Here is an 8,036-nt window from a genome sequence, read left to right as displayed (position 1 = left end):
AACACACTTCGAGACCAATTCCAAGTCGAAACACCATTTATATAACGATCACACATGAGACAATCCATGTTATAGTCCAGATGTTTAAGACGATTATACCTATCCATCAAGGGTCCATCACCAATCCAATGATTTTTCCAAAATTTAGTCGAATTGCCATAACCAACGTTTCTACGTAAGGAATGTAAAGGGATGATATTTTTCTTATGCATATCTTGAAAATAAGAAATAATATTAATCCAAATACTCTTACCTTTGTAACAGTGATCACAAACACCGCCATATGCTCCATGAATCGACCTAATAACAGATGACCATAAACAATTGGGAGAAGTATTTAATCTCCATCTCCACTTTTGCAAAAGAGCAATATTAAAAGCTTTAATACTCCTCACATCTAACCCTCCTTTTTCCAACAAAGCCAGTACATTAGACCATTTAATCCATATCATTTTCTTGTTGTCCTCATTCCTACCCACCAAAAATGAATTCCTAATCGATTCGAGCCTTTTCAACACACCTTTCGGACATTTAGACATGGACAAAAAATAAATTCCAAGGCTCCCTAAAACCGATTTCACCAACGTCAATCTACCTTCTATGGATAAAAGGTTAGATTTCCAAGAAGATAACCGCTTGGAATGACGGTTCAACCCCGTCCTTGGCCTCGAGGAGTGGTGAGCCGCACGAAACTTGAATCAATCTTTTGGCATATAATATAAGGGGCTAGAAATCCACATACAACATTCTGGAACTTCCAAAATAAAGAAATGCAACAGGAAATTCAATGTTACGCTTCAATAGAATGAATACGGTAGTATTCTACCCTATGGTATTTGAAGCAGTCTATCAGCGCGTTCCAATTACTAATGATGTTCATATTATAACCCATAGAAAGACCGAGATAATGAAATTGATTGTTACCTATTAAGCATCCCGCACTCCTAGATAACAACATAATATCTTCCTCTTCAACACCCACTCCGTGAATACTTGATTTTGCAACATTTAGTTTAAGACCCGAAGCCGCATAAAAAATATGAAACACGCGTAAGATATTCTCCATGTCCGATGTACTCCACTATGTAGTGACGTATCACATCGTCTGCATAAAATAAGTGTGATAATTAATATCATAGTTTCCGAACCGTGTACCACTAATAAGCTTAGAATGAACAGCATTTTTTAAGAGCAAGTGAAGACCCTCCATGACAATATTGAATAAAAACGGACTTAGATGATCTCCTTGTCTTAAATCTCTCTTTATAGTAAGTTCCTTCGTCGGACTTCCGCTAATAAGAACCGACGATCTAGAGGAAGTAAGGCATAATTTTATCCAATTATGCCATCTTTGACCAAATCCCAACAATTATAACATATGATCAAGTAATTTCCAACTAACGGTATCATACGCCTTCTCAAAATCGACTTTAAAAATCATTAGTTTTTTCTTTCGTTTCTTATACCAAGTCATAATCTCGCTTAACATCATCCGGCCATCTAAAAGTTGTCTTCCAGAAATATAAGTAGATTGTTCCGGACTTATCAACTTATCGATCACATTAGCTAGCCGGTTAGCTAAAAGTTTATCAACAATTTTATATTGCATACCAATTAAAGAAATAGGTCTATAATCTTTAATCCCGATAGAATTAGAAATCTTCGGGATTAAGGTGATAAACGCTGAGCCCACTCCATTAGGAAAGGAGATCGAATCCAATGCATTACGAGTAGAAAAAAACTTCTTCCTTTATCAGATCCCAATTCTCTTAAAAAAAAAAACTCTTTAAGTAAAAACAACTAACTGTAACAAGTTTTTTCAGTTAGATTAAGTATTACGTTTGATATTTAATAGTATATTATATTGTATATTTTTCACAGAGTTTTATTTATAAAATTATAAGTTTTCGAAATATAAAAACTCTATATTTTGATTTCAGTTTATATTATTTTAAGAGTTAGAAATAAAGAATACAAAAATTAAAAAATAATTAGATAAACTATATAAGAAAATAGAGTGTTTGAGTTTTAATCAAGATGAGTTTCATTTTAATCCAATCGATTGTCGTTTTCTTCAGGTCTAGATATCCATTTAAAACTTTTGACTCGAGTCTCGTTAATCGCGGATGAAGTTACCTAATTATTCTGAACACATTTGAAACAACCCAACCCGTATTCCATATGATAAAAATTTTTCTTTAAAATAATACACATTTATGCGCCGATCAAATATGTAAATCATTCCACACGTTTCGTTAAAACACACAACAAGTTGAGTATTTACAATAAGCACGATGGCCATTAACGAATGTGATACAAGTTTGACCTAACCAAAAATGATAGTTGTAATCCAAACAACACATCGAGCATGATTTGGGGCTAAACTACCCAAAACGCTAGGCCAACTTCCAAAAGCTCCAACGAAACATCATTAAAGGACACCTAGTGCCCAACAACCCCTTTCCCTTTATCCGCACCTGCATCTAAAAAGATAAACAACGAGAGGGGTAATCTAACGCTTAGTGAATGCAATAATTATACATGTTCATATATAACCTACTTACTTGCAATCACTTGCCATACCGCATACAAGCTAGCAATTTGATAACTATGCAAACATCATGCATAAACTACTATCCGCAATTCACAGGAAGCTAGCAACAACAATAGCATATAGTACACAATTTAATTATGCTATATACGAATTCACACAACCATGGTTAACCAATCGTACAAGGGAACGGTGCTCGTAAAAGACCGTCGGAGTTCATAACATCCATTAGTGTTACTTAAATACCGTGTAATCACTAATCCCCCGGGTGATGTTGATATTAAAGCGAAGGGGTATAAAATACTATTAATTTTTACTACAAAATACTATTAAATACGATACAATTTTACACAAGTTATTTATTTATTTATAGAGTGGATATACCTAAATCTTGCTACAACACTTATAGGCAGTGTACCTAATCGTATAGTAGTGTAGTTTTTAGTAACTCCGGTTCGTCCACAGGGAACTTGCCAAGTTTAACGCTATATTTTTAACTTATAATTGTAAAAATACAAAAATATATATAAGTAGTATTATTATTATAAAAGGGGGTTTTTACCGTTTAATGACCGGTTTGTCGATTTTAAAACTTTAGTCGCATTTAAAACCTAATGTAAAATATTAAAAATAAATATAACTTAAATTAAAGCGTAAAGTAAATAACGATAATGAAATTGCGATAAATAAAAGTGTGATAAATAAAATGACGATAAATAAAATTGCGATAATTAAAAAGTACGATAAATAAAATGACAATAAATTAAAGTGAAATAATTAAAAGTGCAATTAAATATGAAATAAAGAAATTATGCTTATTTAAACTTCCGTAATCATGATGTTTGACGTGTTGATTTTAGTTTATTACCATGAGTTAATTGTCCTTTGTCCTGGATTATTCAATATGTCCGTCTGGTTTTTGTCCATAACAGTCCATCAGTCATAAATATAAAGTGCGAGTGTCCTCGTCAAATTATCCTTATATCCGAAGTCAAATATTCTAACTAATTGGGGACTTAAACTATAATTACACCAAGTGTCCTTGTATATAATTCACCCCTGTTTTAATAAGTCCATTGACTATTAATCCATTCCCGTGTCCGGTTAAATGAACGATTATTAGTACTTATAAATATCCCGCCCATCGTGTCCGATCGAGTGTATATGGTTATTTATAGGTACGTCCAATTGTAAATCTTTATATTAAATTAACAAACTATCATTTAATTAAACAAATATAAATCCCATTAATAGCCCATAGTCTAATTTCCACAAGTGTCGTTCTTTTGTCTAAACCCGAATTATGGTACAAAGCCAAATTACCCAATTTTAATATTTAGCCCAACATCACGATTACTTCGGCTTAAATAAGCATAATAATAACTTAGCTACGAGACATTAATTTAAAAAGGTTGAACATAACTTACAATGATTAATAATAGCGTAGCGTTACACGGACAGAATTTCGACTTACACCCTTACAACATTCGCTAACATACCCTTATTATTAAAATTAAAATTATAATATATATATATATATATATATATATATATATATATATATATATATATATATATATATATATATATATACTACGTGAGAGTAAGAAGAGAAAAAGATGTGTTTACATTCGCTCAAAACTGCGCCTTTTATAGGAATGTGGCCTGACAATTGGGGTCATGCGACCGCATGGTTTTTCTGCTTCCTTGCCATGCGATCGCATGGCCTGGGATTCCAGCTCAGGTTCGTTTGTTTTCTTGTTTGCCAACAGTTTTATTAAATATATATAATATATAAATAATTTTAAGAATTATTTAAATATTATATTATATTTATGTGCATAGTTGACTTATAATTTTTAGTCCGTTGCGTCGAGCGTTGAGAGTTGACTCTAGTCCCGGTTCTGGATTTTCGAACGTCCTTGCGTACAATTTAATATCTTGTACTTTGCGTTTTGCGTCTTGTACTCTTGTAATTTTGAGACGTTTCTCATCAATAATTTGAACCACTTTGATTGTACTTTGTACTTTTTAGCTTTTTTGGTCGTTTGCGTCTTCAAATCGTCGAATCTGTCTTTTGTCTTCACCTTTTATTATGTAAACGGATATCACTTGTAAATAGAACAATTGCAACTAAAAGCTTGTCTTTCTTGAGAGATAATGCTATGAAATATATGTTCATTTTTAGCATTATCAAATATTCCCACACTTGAGCGTTGCTTGTCCTCAAGAAATATAGTCTTGAAATAAAAATACTAGAATCACTTCTTTATTCTTCACACTTTGTACATCAGTGATTTCTATACGGCGGTATAAACAATGATAGTAACGTTGTGATTTACAGTCCCACATGACTATGAAAATTTAGATCCTTTAGGAAATTGGATCTTTATGAAAATATTTGATCTTTTGTAAATTCAATCTAGCTTTTACCCTAGATAAGTTTTTCGGAATAACCCTTCACCGGTGTTTGCAAATTATTTTTGTGGGTTTTGTGGGTTTCAGATTTGAAAATTTTAGCTCAAAACTTATGGTTTTGTGTCACCCACTTGCTAACCTTGTATTGGGAAAGCAGCACGTTCAGTTTACTTGCTCCGTATATTACCTTTCGGTAAACTATCGTCCGGTTGTAAAGGAAAGCGTTGAACAAGCAACTGTTAAGGCAATGTCCCGTGACATGCTTTTAATTATGGTCTATAATGTGTCGGATGCAATTACTATCCTTGGTAGGAGCAATAGTAAAGCTCACCCTATAGTTTTTCGGTCTGGCACAAAGTCCTGTCTTTGACCATGCTATGCAACCATCGTTCTTACAGTTGACACCCGATTTTGTTCAGGTGACCTAATGAATTCCAGGTGAATTCCTAGGATTTTACGTTCAATGGTAATGAACGCATTGAAAATAGGGTTTTTAGAAAACAAATCGGTTTGTAATTTGATCAAAATATTTTCTCGTTCAAGCTCGAGTTTAAATATCATTGAATTCCATGAGTTTGAATTCTCAATCTTTAAGGTCAATCTCAAGGATTGAGTAATATCAGTCTTAAAAGCTAATTTTTAATCTTTTAAGGAGATTATCCTTTCTGGAGATCTGATTCATTAGTCTTATCAAGCTAATTTGCACGGCGCCCACCCCATTTTACGAGACAGATCCTCTCAAGGTTAGGATAAGTCTAACCACTTGGCGACCCTGTTTGATGCTGAGGTCCGTGGATTTCCAGCTGATTTTCGAGAAAACTTTTCAAGGTTTTTCGTAGACTCTACAACTGGTCTGGACGACAACTTCCTGACCTAAATCAAGAAGAGCGTGTCCTTTTCGGAAGACTTTACTTCCTTTTAATGATGGAATTGATTCATCAATAACTTAAGATACTTTTGCTTTGGACTAAACTTAAGATCTTTCTTTCAAATATATTACAGTAATTCGGGTAAAACTGATTAGTTTAGTCCAAAGCAAAAGTATCTTAAGTTATTTGTACAAAAATATGTGATATATATTTTAAATAACTTGGTAAATTTTTCCCACACTTGGCTTTTATTTTCCTTTCATTGCCTTTTTATTGTCCTCTATTCCATTTTAAATGAATTCTAACATTTTAGGTTGTTTCTCATTTTATGACTTTTCCGAGGTAACAATAATTTCGGTGTTAACACCTAGTTTTATCGTTCATAAATATGTATAAACATGATTTTGAATTCATTTATTTTAAAATTTTGAAAAATTTTACTAGAATTGGGTAGTCAGTATATAAGACTAGGGCTGTTCTTTATTATCAGAGAGCACTAGATTCTAATACAACTACTGCGTTACTAGTATTTTTATTGGTAACCAAGTGTTTAAGTTAAAATTTTAAAAATCCGAAAGAATTTAATCCCTTCCCACACTTAAGATCTTGCAATGCCCTCATTTGCAAGAAATCAGTAACAATTTAAATTATTGAGGGTGATTAGCGTAGAAAAATGATTAAATTTTACCAAAGTTTCTAAACATATTGTCATTTGTTTGCTGAATGATAAATGGTGCACATCATTTGTTCATTCCGTCTTGTTGTTATATCACATTTGTTTTTCGTTTTGTCGTCAAAATTAGTAGCTTTTGCTGAACTTAATGCCAGTCTTTGAAAATGCGCTGTTTTACCATGTTGTGTACAATTGACAATATACATACATACAAATAACATGCATGGTAAATTGAAATGGGACTTAAAATCCCACTTTCAAATCAAATATGAAATATTAGTACAACATAATAAAAATATTAAACATTACAATAAAAGTATCACAATATTATATGTTTAAACATAAATTAATAGAAATAATAAATAATAAAAAGATAAAAATCATAGAAATCACCAACGGGAACTATATCAATCTGGATAGGGGTTCCAGTTCATGTCGTCGGTCGGGTTCCATGGTTGGTGATAGGTGTACTGGTAGGCCTGGTTAGGGTCGTAGAGAGTATATGGTGGTCTCATCTCGGGCTGGTGTGGAGGATAGTAAGCGGGTCGGGTCGGGTCGGTACGTAGTGATCCTAAGGTGATAGCCGACTTATGATCTGACACTGATGATAGTCCCATCTATCATGCTATCGTTGCCTAGAATGCTAGTACTCATTTCGGGCTTGCCACTGCTCATATCGATTATGTCTATCCTGGTTTGTCATTTCAACCTCATCTATACGCTGGTAGACATCAGTCATAGCCTCCCTAATGTTATCTGCTTCCTCCATTTCTTCATCTGAACCTCTCGCTACCTGTGGATGATGACCAACATAGGGTACTGCCTGATTGCGTCTGCTTTTCAATACCTTAGCACCCTGATAGACCTTTAATCCTAAGGTATCATCATGTTCCCTACATACCATAAGTGGACCCCCTTGATCCCTATCTACACCCAAATACTCTCCAATGAGAGTAACAAAAATACCTCCTCCTATTATTCCCCCTTCTTGTATTCCTTCCACTATCTTAGACAAATAAAAACCAACACAGTAGGGGATATTAACAAAGCCTCTTGGGTCTCGAATACACTTAAGGTAGAATAAATCATGTAAGGTCATTTTCTCCTTGTTGTGACCTCTCTGTGTAATCGAGTTAGCCAGAAATCTATGAATTATACGAAGCTCGGCTCTGTGAATATGTAAGTAGGTGTGTGTTCCTGCCCGCCCAAAAATATTATAATCTGACATACGCCTCCAGACGGCGTTAGCATCAAAATTCCTATCTACCCTTTCACCATGATAAATCAAATTCATACAATCGGGTAGTAGTAATTCAGCGGGAGTATATATCTGTAAAGCCCTGGCCATGTCCAGCATGGACATCCTGTACATCCTACGGCTAAGTATAAATCTAAGAAAACTTCTATCATCTAACCTAACCACATCCGCATTAAGTGAAATAGTACTGATAAGCTCAACGCACCATTCCTTATATACAGGCCTACGAATGGTGAATAAACGTTCCCAATCGGGAAAAGAAGAGCT

This window comes from Rutidosis leptorrhynchoides, chromosome 9 (assembly GCF_046630445.1).
Source record: "Rutidosis leptorrhynchoides isolate AG116_Rl617_1_P2 chromosome 9, CSIRO_AGI_Rlap_v1, whole genome shotgun sequence".
NCBI lineage: Eukaryota > Viridiplantae > Streptophyta > Magnoliopsida > Asterales > Asteraceae > Rutidosis > Rutidosis leptorrhynchoides.
The sequence above is the reverse complement of the archived record's forward strand: the minus strand, read 5'-3'. Positions refer to the sequence as shown.